The sequence below is a fragment of the Rhododendron vialii genome, chromosome 12a (genome assembly GCF_030253575.1).
Source record: "Rhododendron vialii isolate Sample 1 chromosome 12a, ASM3025357v1".
NCBI classification, from domain to species: Eukaryota; Viridiplantae; Streptophyta; class Magnoliopsida; order Ericales; family Ericaceae; genus Rhododendron; species Rhododendron vialii.
In genome coordinates, this window is record NC_080568.1 from 26,485,794 (window position 1) to 26,502,304 (window position 16,511).

Consider the following 16,511-nt stretch of genomic DNA (forward strand, 5'->3'; position numbering starts at 1 on the left):
CAAAATATGGCACAAAACAGCCGTAAAGTATGCCAAAAAGAAGCCCAGAAACAGGAACAAACATGGCCATAAACCACCAAAAAACAGCCCAAAACAGCCTGCAACATAACCACCAAAAAATAGCCCAAAATAGCCTCAAAACCTATGCCAAAACGCACCAGCAGCAGGACACGGTTAGGACACAGCTTCAACACACCATGCCAAAACTCCACCATAACACAATCCACACCTGCACATCCCACACCTGCTCCTCCCCTAAACACACACACACCACACCATACCAAAACACCACCATTATGACATTTGGCTCAGAAAAATTACATCATAGCCACTACTTTACAACCTCACAAAAAATACCCCAGCTAACACATGGAACCATAGCTCAGATTCAAAACAGCAGCAGCAAAACCTATGCCAAAGCATGGCAAAACAATGCATCCCATTAACAGCCTCAAAACAGCAGTAGCAGTTACAAAAGGGGAAAACAGTCCAGAAACTGGATGTTTTCAAAAAAAAATTAACATCCAGCCATTGCTACACATAAGTCACCAAAAAACTGTAGAAAACAGGCAACAAAACTGGTGAAAATAGCCACCAATTTAGGTTGGACACAGTCTCCACAAAACGACACACCAACATGGTGGAAACTGGATAGAGCTGAGAACATATATGCATTACTTGGACACAAAATGCAGCTATGCTGCACAAAACTGAAAGCAGCAACACCAACAGAGACTATACCAGCCTCCCTGCAATACATGAAATCACTTTCCAGCCCTGAAACCATCACAAAAATCCTGCACATACCAGCCCAAAAATAAAATACAATGCTGAAACTGAACAAAACTGAGTATAGAAACTGTGCCTGCTACACACACACACACTATGTGCACCTGCTACACACACACACATACACACAACACCCCCTCCAAAACTGCACAACTACAACATAATAAAACTGCAGAACTAGAACATAACAAAACTGCAGAACCAGAACAGATCAAAACTATAATACCAGAACAGAACACAACTGCAGAACCTGAACAAAACACAACTGCAGAAACCATTCAACTCCCAAACTGGACAGAGCAGAATTCATAGCGGGCTCAGGAAAGTACTAAGAAATGCACGAGGGTACGCATGGCTGCAACCAAAAGTTGCCCCGCCAAGGCACTACCTTGTTTACCAATTAATTTTTTCATCATAGCCCTACATGCAGACACAGTTAGGCTACTGGACAGATGAGCAACAACATGGTGGAAACTGGACAGAGCTGAGAACATATATGCATTACTTGGACACAAAATGCAGCTATGCTGCACAAAACTGAAAGGAGCAACACCAACAGAGACTATACCAGCCTCCCTGCAATACATGAAATCACTTTCCAGCCCTGAAACCATCACAAAAATCTTGCACATACCAGCCCTCTTCACTTCCCTCAAGTTTCAATTTCCTTAGAACTCTAACCTCATCAAAAAGGAACCCAAGGACAAGGTTTCCCTGACTTTGACAATTTTTAACAATTACCAATTCTACATCTCTCTGCATATAAACTGGTATGAATGCCCACAATGACCGCATAAAAATACAACAATAGTTATACTACTTTTCTTGAAATCACAATAACCACAATATTCGATAAAATGGTTACACAACCACAAGTAAATGCACAGCACCAGCAAAAATGTGTAACACAAGGTTGTTGAATTGGTAACAACCGTCAAGAAAACTCCATGAAAGAGAATCGTCAAGAATCATACAAACCTTTTGTGTATCAACACCATTTTCACTTAATATGCATGGGTTCTAACTCCATACCTTCAAACATTAACATTTTCATCTCTCAATGCACGTACTCTGAGGTACGGTCTGTTTGTGTAGGGAGGTATTCCCCAACAAGTACAAAACGAGCCCGAGCACGGTCAAAGAAAAGGTCAACGCATTATGGACCAGTGATATGAGAAGTCAATGGTCCAGAGAGGTTGTACGATTCTCGGTGCAATAACACGAGATGTTATTGGACCAAAAATACAAGGAAAGTGACATGTGATGCCACTGATCAGATACATTGTTCGGCAAAGAGCCGAACAATGAGGAAAGCATATGGTCTCCATTGTTTTCTTAAGGACCAGTTACATGTGAAGTAACTGGTCCAGGCCATCTGTTCGGCCATGAGATGGCCGAACAAAGAGAGAGGTCCTATTGAAAGGAACATTCTAGAAGGGTCCAGAATCACTGGTATTCCATTAAAGGATAAGATCCCGAGAATATAGGATCTGAGAAAGATACCCAACGAGTATGGGATGTTCGGCTTGTTATGGAAAAGAGTCCTACAAGGATTAAGGTAATGAACTGATAAAGGAAACGAGAATCCTTGATATCCTGGGATTCCTATACGAGTTAGGAATCCTAGGGCAACACGGATGCTTGGCCAGTAAGCATACGCAAATCTATAAATAAGAGGTAAATCTAGAGGTAAAAGGTACGCAATACGCTGCCTTCTATTTGCTTTCCTACTGATAATTAGGGTTTGATTGCTAGTACGAAATACTAACAAAGGCATCGGAGGGCCTTTGCCACGAGAGGCAAAGGTGCACTCACTCCTTGTCTGTTTTGCAGGACAAGGGTTTCATTGATAAAATAGGGTTACGTTCAAGAGGCACGTGAAGCCGCTGCATTCCAGTGCTGTTCAGAGCACTACTTGAATTTGTCCACCTACAATTGGCGCCGTCTGTGGGAAACGAAAGAGTTCCCTTTGAAATACGACCATGGTGCAAGTAGATCCAGCAACGCCACACGACCCAAAGGATGTGTTAGTTGGAGGAGGGGATAAGTCTCCACCCGGGGCTCCGAGAAAGCCCGAAGGAGGACACAAGAGGACCACGAGTAAGGGCCACCCCCTTACTATCCACGGCAACTCCAAAAATAGAGATGGAGAGACGGCATTGAAGTCCACGAGAAGGACTAAATCCCATCGAGGGGATGAGTCGATTGCACACTCCAGAAGTGTATACCGTAGCGAAGACGTTCTTGATAAGAAGAGACAAGAAATTGAGGAGTATGCTCGTTTGATTAAAAAACGAGAACATGAAATCAGAGAATTAGAGAGAATCAGAGAACATCCGGAGGACTCTGGACTATCTCGAAGAAATTCTAGAGGTAGTGAATACGCTTTGGTACAGTATCAAAAGGCTCCTTCACGAGGAAGGAGGAGCAGAAGCAGAAGTCTGACCCCGAGGCGACATAAAACTTCTCCACGGAAAGGGAGGAGCAAGATCCGAACACCCGAGCGAATGAGGGTATCTCCAAGAAAGAGGAGAAGCAGAGGTCGAAGCTCTACCCCCGAGGAAGAAGGGAGTAGAAAACATCATAGGGACAGGTACGAGAGACTTGATTCCGATTGGGAACGAATTAGATCCAAGAAAGGACCAAAGGATGAAGCCATGACTGCACGGGAAGCAGCACGGAAAGCACTTCAGAATATAGCATCCTCCCCTTTTGCAAAAAAGTTACAAGAGGCAAGATTGCCGACCAGGGTAAAACACGGAACATTCATCCTCTACGAGACAGATGCTGATCCCGTGGCCCATATACAGCATTACCAGCAAGCGATGTTTATGCATGAAGGAGATGATGCAATCATGTGTAAAATGTTCCCGTCAAGTTTAGGGAAGGTTGCTTTGTCCTGGTTCCACAGATTGGGCTCCCGCTCCATCCGAACATGGGTGCAATTGGCCGAGGAATTCACTGCACGATTTTTGACGAGCAAGAAAGCTCCCAAAACCTTTGAGAGTCTTTCTTTTATGAAACAAGGAGAGGACGAGCCGATCAGGACTTATGCAAAGAAGTACTGAGAAACCTTCAACGAGATTGAAGGATGTAGTGAGGAATACGCAATAGCCACGTTCAAAACAGGCTTACCTGTTCGGGGGGAACTGCGTAAGTCTCTAAACATGAGTCCCGTGCAGACATTGGCAAAATTGATGGAGAGAATTGAGCAGCACGCCAGGAACGAGGATGACATCCTTCGGGAGGATGGTAAGTTGGCCGCCGAGCAAGTAAAGGGACCTATAAAGAATGCTGACAAGCCAGAGCCCAAAACTTATCGAGAAAGAAAAGATTATGGGCAGGCAAAGAAAGAGCAGTACAAAGATAAACAAGCCCCGGATCCCAAGTCATTCTTTTCCATAAACACGGTTTGGAAAGAGCCCATTTACAGGATTCTTTATCGAATAAAGAATCAACCTTATTTCAAATGGCCCCCAACTCTTGGTGGGAATAAAGATGCAAAACGTGCTACGAATCAGCACTGCAGTTACCATAAGGATTGGGGTCACATGACTGAGGACTGTGAGATGTTTAAACGGCATCTTGATGATTTGGTCTCACGAGGTTACCTCAAAGAATTTATCCAAGAAGATTCCAAGGATAAAGACAATGCAATGGAATTGGATTACGAACAGAATCCAAAAGGGGTAATCCATATGATACATGGATTAGCCGAACCTTATACGAGAAATGAGGTGAGATTGCTTCAGAGACAAGTGAAACATGACCAACATGTAATGCAGTTGGGGAAGAAAAGAGGGCGCAATGAAAGGGCAAGCAACGAGGGCATAGTTTTTATGGATGAAGATCTGGGAGGAGTCCAGGTACCTCACAATGATGCTTTGGTCATAACCCTACGAGTTGGGGAGTATGATATGGAAAGAATCCTAGTAGATTCAGGGAGTTGCACCGAAGTGCTATACTATGATGCATTCAAAAAATTGGGGCTCACACAAGAAGATTTGGTACAATCAGTAACTCCATTGGTCGGATTTGGAGCAGGAGCAGTTTGGCCGTTAGGCAAGGTAACTCTGCCTGTTCGGGCTGGGACAGTGGTGCTACGATCCGACTTCTTAGTGGTGGATGTACCGTCTTCCTATAACGTGATTATAGGGAGAACATGGTTGCACAAGATGAGGGCAGTCTCTTCAACTTTCCATCAGATGGTAAAGTTCCCAGGGTCTAATGGGATTGAGCACATCAAAGGTAACCAAAAGATAGCTCAACAATGTTTGGTATCCATCATAAAAAGAGTCCATAATGCCCACCATGTTAATACTGTGGAAATTCCGGATCTGCCGACCATTGAGGATATTGGAAAAGACCCAACCGAGAGGGTAGTTGAGGATTTGAAGAAAACACTGATCAACGAGACTGATCCAGATAGGTATTTTCTAATTGGGGAATCACTGCCAGAAGAGGAAGAGAATGAACTGATTAGTTTTTTGAAAACTTATGTTGATGTATTTGCTTGGACACCAGAGGAGATGCCTGGGGTGAATGCAGATGTTATCTGCCATCATTTGAATATAGATCCACAGTATAAACCGGTCATTCAAAAGAAACGAAGGGCAGCCGTACAGCACGTTGACGCTGTAATTGAAGAAGTGGATCATTTGTTGGAAGCCAAGGCAATAAGGGAAGTTTATTATCCAGAATGGCTATCCAATACTGTTGTCGTCAAGAAAAAGAACGGAAAGTGGCGCGTATGTGTTGACTTCACAGATTTAAACAAGGCGTGCCCTAAGGATAGTTTTCCTCTTCCAAGAATTGACCAGTTGGTTGATGCAACAGCGGGATATGGACGGATGAGTTTTCTCGATGCATATCGAGGATACCATCAAATTGCAATGTTTGGGCCAGATCAGGAGAAGACGTCTTTTATTACACCACGAGGGTTGTACTGTTATAATGTCATGCCTTTTGGATTGAAGAATGCAGGGGCAACGTATCAGAGACTGGCAACCATCATGTTCAGAAAATTGCTTGGCAAAACTATGGAGGTTTACATAGATGACATGGTGGTAAAAAGTAAATCTGGGCAAGGCCATATTACAGATTTGAGAGAAGCTTTTGAGATATTGAGGAAATACAAGTTAAAACTCAACGCCTCGAAGTGTGCGTTTGGAGTCGGCTCTGGAAAGTTTTTGGGCCATCTTGTAACTCTAAGGGGAATAGAGGCGAATCCCGACCAAATAAAGGCCTTACAAAATCTGGAAAGTCCTCGGACAACGAAAGAAGTCCAACGATTAACTGGGATGGCCGCAGCTCTTAATCGATTTATTAGCCGATCAAGTGACAAGTACAGACCTTTCTTTCAGCTGTTGAAGAAAAGGGAAGGGTTCGAATGGGGAGCAGAATGTGAACAAGCCTTCCAGGATCTAAAGGGATATTTGGCCTCTCCTCCCTTTCTTTCGACTCCAGAAACAGGTGAGCCTCTAGTTTTATACTTAGCTGTTTCTGAGCATGCTGTGAGTGCAGTACTTTTAAGAAATAAGGGATCCGAGCAAATCCCAGTTTATTATGTGAGCAAAACATTATTAGATGCCGAAACAAGGTATTTGCCCCTCGAGAAATTGGTCCTAGCATTAAAGACAACAACTAGAAAATTACCACATTATTTCCAGAGCCATAAAGTTGTGGTTTACATTGAGTTCCCATTAAAATCACTGCTCCGAAAGGCAGATTTCTCGGGAAGGATCTCGACTTGGTCCGTTGAGTTGAGCCAATATGACATCGACTATCAGCCGCGCACAGCAATCAAAGGCCAGGTGTTGGCAGATTTTGTGGCAGAATTCTCACCTGCGGTTGCACCTTTGCCTCCTACGAGAAAGGAGTGTGAAGCAAAGCCTCCTGTAACGAAGGAGCAGGCATTAGCCGAACAAGATCCCTTAGAATGGAAGCTGTTTGTTGATGGGTCAGCTTGCAACACCGGTTCAGGAATTGGAGTTGTGCTTTTACCCCCTGAAGGGTCAATGTTGGAATTATCTGTTCGGCTAAGGTTCAATGCATCAAATAATGTGGCAGAGTATGAGGCACTCTTAGCTGGTTTGAGAAGTGCAAAAACCCTAAAAGCTGAACGAGTTAGGGTATATTCTGATTCACAGCTCGTAGTCCATCAACTGTCCGGGCAATATGAAACCCGGAGCGAGAAGATGGCGGCATATGTACAGGTGACCAGAGATCTGCTCGATACCTTCGAAAGGGTGTATATTGAGCAGATAAGTTCTGAAAAGAATGCTCATGCAGATTCATTGGCATGGTTAGCCGCAACTGTACCATCTAAGTTTAAAAGAAAAATAGCCGTGGAGTATCTGACTGAGCCGAGCATTGGGAGAAGTGTGGAGATGGTCTTGGACGTGAACCAAGGACCAAGTTGGATGGACCCAATAGTGGAGTTTTTACGAGATGAAATACTCCCTTTTGACAAAAAGGAGGCACATAAAATCAGGACCAAATCTGCTCGGTTCTGGTTATCCCCAGAGGGAAAACTATATAGGAAGTCTTTTACAGGACCCTACTTGCTTTGTGTACATCCTAAGATGGTGCAAAAGTTCCTCCACGAAATTCACGAGGGAACATGTGGAAGCCATGCTGGTGGTCGGTCCATAGCCCACCGAGCAATTACCCAAGGGTATTGGTGGCCGTACATGCAAGAAGATGCTAAGGTGTACGTAAAAATTTGTGAGAAGTGTCAAAAATTTTCACCAATGATTCGAACACCAGCCGAGGACCTGGTGCCGCTGACAAGTCCCTGGCCGTTTGCTCAATGGGGAATGGATATAGTGGGTCCACTACACAAGGCAACTGGGAATCGAAAATTCCTACTAGTTGCAACAGATTACTTCACTAAGTGGATTGAGGCTGAGCCATTGGCCAAGATCACTGAACCTATGATAGAAAGGTTCGTGTGGAAAAGCATCATAACTCGCTTTGGGGTACCTTATTCGTTGATTACAGACAATGGGTCACAGTTTCAGAAGAAATTCAAAACTTTCTGTGCCCAGTATGGGATAAGAAATTATTACTCAACTCCAGCCTACCCTCAAAGCAACGGACAAGCAGAGGCATCAAACAAAACAATCCTTGATGGGATTAAGAAACGTTTGGATAAGGCAAAGGGGAAATGGCCTGATGAATTGCCATTGGTTCTATGGGCATACCGAACAATGCCTAGGAGGTCTACGGGAGAGACCCCCTATTCATTAGCATATGGAACAGAGGCTGTTATTCCATTGGAAATAGGTCTGCCGACCAACAGGACCACTTTGGTTGAAAGTGGAGGAAATGACAGAGCCTCAGAGATTGAGTTAGACTTTGCCGAGGAACGACGAGAGCGAGCCCTGGTGCACTTGGCCTCATACCAAGAGCAGCTCATCAAAAGTTATAACAAGAATGTACACCCACGAGAGTTTGGTGTTGGAGACCTTGTGCTACGAAAAGTGCTCGGCAATACTAAAGTGGCTAATGAGGGAAAGCTAGGGGCAAATTGGGAAGGCCCATATCGAGTTACAGAAATCGCGGGCATTGGGGCTTATCGATTGGCAGACTTGGATGGGAAACCAGTGCCAAGACCTTGGAATGTCCATAATCTGAGAAAGTTTTTTATATGAATAAATTTTTCTTTATGCACATCGTGATTGTGTGAGAGTTCCGAATAAAACTCTCTTGTGTTCTAGTTTTGTTATTTTAGCTACAAGGGGTACGAGTAACGTCCTCTTGAGTTTTACAGTTTCTGAATGAAGTTACTTTTTTAGTATAAACTGCTGTTTTCTTGGTATTTGTTTTAAATACGAATTACGAAATTAGTTTCCCTCATTCGTATTGGGGAGCAAGGTATAGGATATCTATTTAAGTACGTGACACTTGAACACAAGTTCGAAACACTTGTGTAAAATTCGAACCATTTAAGTACGTGAAACTTACAACAAAAGTTTAAGTACGTAAAACTTAAACTCAAGTTTAAGTACGTGAAACATTAATCACTGCTTATCAACTTGTGAGATTTCGAAAACTTTTAAGTACGTGACACTTGAACGCAAATACGAAACACTTGTGAGAACGCAAGTACGAAACACTTGTGTGATGTTCTAAGTACGTGAAACTTAAAGTGTGAGAACACTTGTTTGGAATTTAAGCCATGAAATATTCTAAGTACGAGAAACTTAAACCCTTGCGAAGCATACGAATATATGCATAAGTACGTGAAACTTCAAACGATTAAGTACGGGAAACTTACAAATCCAAGACAAGTACGACATACTAAACGAGTTTTCAACACAGTATTCTAACATCACAAAACCACATATTCAAACAGGTGGTAAAACAGATTGTCAAATACACCACGATTGCATTTATTCGTCTTCTGTGAGATCTTGAACAGTTGTAGGAGCAGTCATAGGAGCTGCTGGAACAGTCGAGCCTTCCGAAGTATGTTCAGGTTGACCACCGCTGACTTCCTTCTGGCCAGGATTGGTCATGACTTCACCTGGTTCAACATCAAGAACATGTTGCTCAGACGAATGTTGCTTAGACACATTCACCACCTGCTCTTCATCTCTCTCCTCTGCAATATCTTCCTCTTGACTAGCAGCACTAGGCAGTTCAATGTTGGTCCAGAGAGGAGATGATTCAGGAATCTCAGCTTTGGCAAGGCAAGCTGTCCAAGAGGCCACCCAAACTTGGTCCTGAATTCCAGGCATTTGGCTTGTGTAGCTTTCAGTGGCAACCTTGATTCCTTCGTTATACCCCTTCTCAAAAGCAACTTTGGCTTCCGTCTGGCTCGCCTCCAATTCTTTCAGAGTTTGATGTAAGCTATCCTCAGCTCCCTTCAGTTGTCCTTTAAATCCATCAGCTTCTCCCAGGGCTTGGTTTCTTTCTCTCTTAAGCCTGATGATGGTGCGTTGAAGCTTGTTGTTCTCGCTGACCAGTTTGGCACGTTGGGGCTCAGATTGGCTGAGTTTTTGAGCCATGGCCACCATTTTTTGCATCACCTAGAACGATCAAGCACAAGCAACAACTGTGATAAACGTACATATCAAACGCTATATACGCTATGGTTACAACAAGAAACTTTACCTTGGCGATATGGGACATGAAAGAGCTAAGGAGGTTGTCAGGAGACATTGCAACTTCTTTTTGCATATCCCCAGGCAACAGAAAGGCCTGGGACAATGCAAGTGCAGTCCCTTCAGTCTCAACAGTGTCCCGAGCAGTAATAGCTCGGTTCCCATGAGAGAAAGAGGGAGCCCATGCTGGAGCAGGAGATGAGGAGGATGGTGGGGGTCTTTCTTGGGATTCCTCCACCCGTTGACGTTTTTCTCTGTGGAGGGCTTCAATCTCTTCTACAGAAAATCCAGGAGGAGCATCAGTTTGAGTCTGGCGACGACCACGACCTTGAACACTTTGGCCCCGACCACGAACTCGACCAGGAATGGTGAGGAGGCTGCCCAAGTCAATCGGCCGGTTCATCTCTGAAGTTGAGAAGGTACGGCCGCTGGAAGACGAGTTGGATGTGGAACTGGAAGCTTCCTCAGCAAGAGGGATAGGTTCGTCAGAGATTGGAGGAGTCTGGGAACGCCTCTCTTCTTGTTCGGGGATTGGTCTTGAAGGACCGGCTATTGCAGGGATGTCAGCTGCTCGGGTTCTCCGATCAATAAACCCACCGTACGAAGCTTTGTAGCTGAGAAGTACTTGAGCTGCTCTTGCTCGGCCTGCAAGGTATGTCCCTTCGCCGTTGAATGCAAGTGCTCGTTTGATATCGGCTACGTGAACTTGTGGGGTTATGATGTTATAACCACGGTTAATATTTGATGCTGAAACAAAGCAAAGCATAAGCAATTAGAAGCACGAAAAAGCTTTTTCTATGAAAGAGGACAAAACAAATGAAATTAAGGGAGAGCACTAACGTGGGCTCCCGAATATGTGAGGGGCATGAAAACCAATCACTTGGTCGTCCTCGTCTCTGGGTTCGAAGTTGCCCGTAACGATCAGAAAGTCGTCATCATCCCCTCGAGCAGAGCCAGGGAGTTCGAGAACGAGCTTCTTTCTAGAATCCCTACTCTTTAAATAATACGTAAGGGCGTCCCCAGTTCTGGAAATGCTATATAGATGATGGGTATCATACAAGCCTAGAGAAGTCCCTAACATTTGGTTTAGGGTATTTATACCCATAACTACTCGAAAGAAATTAGCAGAAACCTGCATTGGCGAAAGCCTGTAATACGCTAAAACTTGGCGGAGTAGAGGGGCTAAGGGGAACCTAACTCCGCCTTCAACGACGGCTACTACTGGAATGTGAAGGGTGTCGAAATCGAAACTCTCACGGATGGCATCCTCAGGAGCCAAAACAGTAGCTACGTTGTCAGGAATCCCATATCGAGATCTGAAACTAGCCATGGTTTGAGGAGTATTACAGTGTCTTCGAAATCTTCCCATTACTAGAGAGGTGTTTGAGGTTCTTTTAAGGAAAAAGAAAAGGGGACGATAAAACCCTAAAAACGAGATTGTAAACAATCCACTAGAGAAATGGAGTTGTAAGGAAAAGAAGTGATGACTTACGAGAATAGTCGATGGAATCCCTAAAAAGCAGAAAAGAAGAATCCTTGAGACGATGAACAGAGCTTCAATGGCGGGGAAGAGCTTGAACCGTTTTGTTTTTCCTGTAGAAGGAGTCTAAGAGAGAGATTGGGGTTTTTTAAAATAGGACGAAAACCCAAAAATACCCTAAAGGTTGGTGGCGTACGTGAAACGTCACCCCAGACGCCGTTTTGAGCGTTCCGTTTTCCAATAAACACGTCCGTTCGTATTTAATGTAAAAGCAATACGATGATCGACACGTGTAAAGGTTAGGGCTAAAAGCCTGTGACGGCCACAAGAAAAGATGATTTTTTCTTAGCAACGTGATGAAACATTGCACCAATATATGAAATAGGGTGCAGAAAACAAAATGAATTTGCTCGGTTAAAAAGCTTTACCCGTCATCTGAATAATATATAAACGAGCAAAGCTGGGGAGCAATTGTAGGGAGGTATTCCCGAACAAGTACAAAACGAGCCCGAGCACGGTCAAAGAAAAGGTCAACGCATTATGGACCAGTGATATGAGAAGTCAATGGTCCAGAGAGGTTGTACGATTCTCGGTGCAATAACACAAGATGTTATTGGACCAAAAATACAAGGAAAGTGACATGTGATGCCACTGATCAGATACATTGTTCGGCAAAGAGCCGAACAATGAGGAAAGCATATGGTCTCCATTGTTTTCTTAAGGACCAGTTACATGTGAAGTAACTGGTCCAGGCCATCTGTTCGGCCATGAGATGGCCGAACAAAGAGAGAAATCCTATTGAAAGGAACATTCTAGAAGGGTCCAGAATCACTGGTATTCCATTAAAGGATAAGATCCCGAGAATATAGGATCTGAGAAAGATACCCAATGAGTATGGGATGTTCGGCTTGTTATGGAAAAGAGTCCTACAAGGATTAAGGTAATGAACTGATAAAGGAAACGAGAATCCTTGATATCCTGGGATTCCTATATGAGTTAGGAATCCTAGGACAACACGGATGCTTGGCCAGTAAGCATACGCAAATCTATAAATAAGAGGTAAACCTAGAGGTAAAAGGTACGCAATACGCTGCCTTCTATTTGCTTTCCTACTGATAATTAGGGTTTGATTGCTAGTACGAAATACTAACAAAGGCATCGGAGGGCCTTTGCCACGAAAGGCAAAGGTGCACTCACTCCTTGTCTGTTTTGCAGGACAAGGGTTTCATTGACAAAATAGGGTTACGTTCAAGAGGCACGTGAAGCCGCTGCATTCCAGTGCTGTTCAGAGCACTACTTGAATTTGTCCACCTACAGTTTGGTTCCCTTTTATTTTCACTCTCTCGTTCTTTGGTATCTTTCATTGCCTCAAGATTTAGGTACCTGATTTGTTATGATTAGTTAAAATTTGGAAATGGGAAATACCAGCCATGAGAGACTGTTGGTATACAGTCTTGCGTGATAAAAAGGAGGCAATGTAGTTTTTTTTTTTTTTTTTTGTGTAAAAGTAACCAAAAAAACAAGATCGGAGGTTTGGGTTTCATAATCATCAACTTACAAAATCTGAAACAAATCCAAAACCCATGCATCAAACCAGTCGAAACCCTAGCGCCCAAAATCAAACCTAAACCTTCAACCTACAAAACCTGAAACAAAATCCAAAACCCATGCATCCCATTATACCAGTCGAAACCCAAATGCATAAAATCGAACCTAAACCTAATTGAATCGAAATACCAACAGAGAGAGTGCGGGAAGAGTAGGAACATAAAAACTACAAACAAATCAAACCCATACCTCACTGTGCGGCGAAGAATCGAACTCAGATCGAAAAACACCCAAATCGCCACAAACCCTCGTCTCTTCGAAGAACAAGTGCGGCGAAGAATTGTGACAGGAAAATGGGTACCTCGGGGTGGGAAAGGGGGATTAGGAGGGGTAGATTCGTCCGAAAAAGAGGGAGCTTTGGAGGGATTACGCAGCGACCGGTCGGAGGGAGCCCATCGCCAACACCCCCTCAGGCGGTATTAGGTGGTGCAGTGGAACACCAGGTGAAGGGAATACCCCCTTCCATTTTGACTGCCAAACAGGGTATTAAGATGGGTCCCAGGTGTTAAAAAGGGGTATAAGACAACACCCTTTTACAATGCCCTATCCAAACAGGCCCATAGGGTACTACAGTATTTGATAGCTTTAGGGTATTTGAAAGGGTATTTGATAGTAGCTTCGAACCCGGGTGTGTTGTGTAGTGTGTGTTGCACAGTGTACTGTATAGCATCTAAAACGTCCATCTCGAGAATTAATAATCCAGATTTAAAAGAAAAAATTCTCAAAAAAGTTTAATTTACATCTGAACCATCCAAAATACTTTTGGATGGTTGACATTGCATAGCACTGCGCAGCACACATTGCAAAGCATGCCCCCGGGTTGAGTAGCTTCTACTAGCCCCTTAGCTTTAAGGGTATTTTGTTATTTGCACAGGATAAAATGGTCTTTTTGCAACATTTTTGGGCCATCATCTGAAGACTCCTTAATTAAACTCAACCCATTCTTCAGACTATCTATTACCGTTAATAGATTGTTTTTAATTCAGATCGTCCAAAACTTTTGAACTACTGAAATTGAGCACCGCCTTAAACCTTATTCACGGCTCCAGTGGCGGAACCACACTAGGGCAAGCGGGGTCACGCGACCCCGCTGAGTTCCAAAATACCCCTAGAGCAGGTATAGTTTTGAGGAGTATTTCGTAATTTTGCCCCAAAAGATAATATTTTTGCCCTGAAAATCCCAAAAAATTATATGTGTAGTAGATATTTGACCCCACTGCAATCAAATCCTGGGTCCGCCACTGCACGGCTCCTCCTTGACTAAGATTTTTCTCTTGACTAGAACCCAGCAGTTGGCTTTTTGTTTCACTGTGTACCCCACCAAACAGTTCTGGGATAAGTAGAATCCTTGTGGATGAGAAAGGAAACTTAAACGAACAATCTCTCGGAGGAACGGCATCAATCCGTTGCTATCACATCTGGAAAACAAACAAGGCCTTCCGGGAATTATTGCCATTTGTAGTATCCTTGTGTGGATGAGAAGGTAACTTATCAATCAACCATATCTAAGAGGAATGGCATCCCATCCGTTATTATCTTCTTTTTTCCAACCGTCAGAGAGTGTCTGGACCAATATCCTTCTGATCCGGTCAAAGTCGGGTCATAAACGCCGGAACTAAAAAAATTTGCAAGAAATTAGTATTTTTTTGCGGCCTGACCTAAAAATTGAACTAGGATTAATCGTGCGAGAGCATACAGGAGGCTAGAACTCACCCACCCACCCTTGGGCTGTTACTACAGTGCCTTTTTCCGATCTACATCAATCCACTGCTATCAACAGCAGTACTACTGCGATTTGAAAAATCTACACAGAACTTCACGGCGAAGAAAATGAAGTTTTCACAATTCAAAAAAAGAAAAGAAAATGTCAAGTTATTTTATTTTTTACTCTTGCCGAGGAAATTTTTCAAAAGTGTTACGAGTACTAAAAATGTTAAAAGGACTGAGGCCCCATTCCTCCGAGGTTTTTATTTTTTAAATATTTGCTAGCATAAAGCTCGTGCTATGCGCGGAACAAATTTAAAAACCCGAACAATGAAAATACTTCCGTGTATTAGTTCACCGATTAGTTAGCAATTTAAAAACACAAACAATGCAAAATACTCCAATCTCTTAATTTAATTCAAAAAATAAGTACATATTTGAAAAATAAGTATTTATTTTACTTAGCGGAACAAGGCTTAAAAGTGCTAGTAAATGATTTTTTTAAAGGTAAAAAGCTCACTCAGTAATGAAAAAAAAAAACACTTTTAGTACTTTTAGTCAATTTGGAAAACTACCCGAATAATTCATAAAAATTTAATGTAAAACTAATCAAGGTGCATGTAAGATGACAAACTAATAAAGTTAGGCCAAACTCACTCTAAATAATTGAGCAATAATGAAAAGTTAGATGATTTAATCGAACATCTCTAGGTATCAGAATGAGCTAATTTTTTGCGGGAACCTTCGAAAAAATATTCTTACATTTAATGAACTGTTCGGATCTTTTGTGTGAGATCCATGGTGGGCCCCTCATAAAAATCTATGCACAATCTGTACGTATATAGTGTGTGTGGACAGACTGTTAGGTAATGTACATGAGGACAATGATTTGTCTCAAAGTTTGTGGAGTGGTATTTTTTAAACTGTAGACCTTTAGATCATATGGAAAACTAAGCATTAAAGATATGCATGTTTGGTTGGCTTGTAGCCTAATGGCAGTTTTTGGTTCTTTCCACTCATGTTTTTTTTTTCTTAGTTATTACTCTCATTTATCTATTTATCTCTCTTTATTTTATATTGTGTTTGGTTTGGTATTTGAAAAGTTTTTTGAAAAATAGTAGGAGTAATAAGTGGAGAGAGATAGAGAGAGAAATGTTGAAAGTTGGGAGAATTTTTTGAAAAATGTTTTTTGAAAAGAGAAGAGAACACAACATTTAATTTATTATCCAAAAAATCTCTCTCAAAATTCTAACCGAACAAAGTCTAAAAACTTAATTTTTTTTGAATAAAGACAAAAATAAGCCAATAAACCAATTTTTTCGTCTTTATTCAAAAAAATTTGAATTTCGATCGTAATTTTTTACTTTTTAGGTTCCTCTTGTCATGAAGAAGTAATAATTCCCAAAAAAATTTAACAAAAAACTAACAAATGCGAATTTTTTTTAAATAAGAGCAAAAAAAATAAGTCAAATGATTTATTTAACGGAACGGCACTTAAGTTTCGGCTCTTAGGAAAAATAGGAAAAAATAAGAGTACTACCCCTACAAGTTACGGTTACACTAGTACGATCTCTTTCCAGATCAACTTTTAAAAAAAAAGTATGCTCCGTACAAGTTACAGATACATAATCGATTACTATATATCTACGTGGTAAAGTAGTGGTAGCAATAAACAGAAAATCTTGTTTACGGAGGCTTAATCGTGACCGTCTAAAAGTGTTTTGGATGGTCAGAATGTTAATAAAATTTTTTCGGAGAAAAGTTAATATTTTCTCCAAAAAAATTTCAATAAAATCTGAACCAACTATTACACTTTTGAA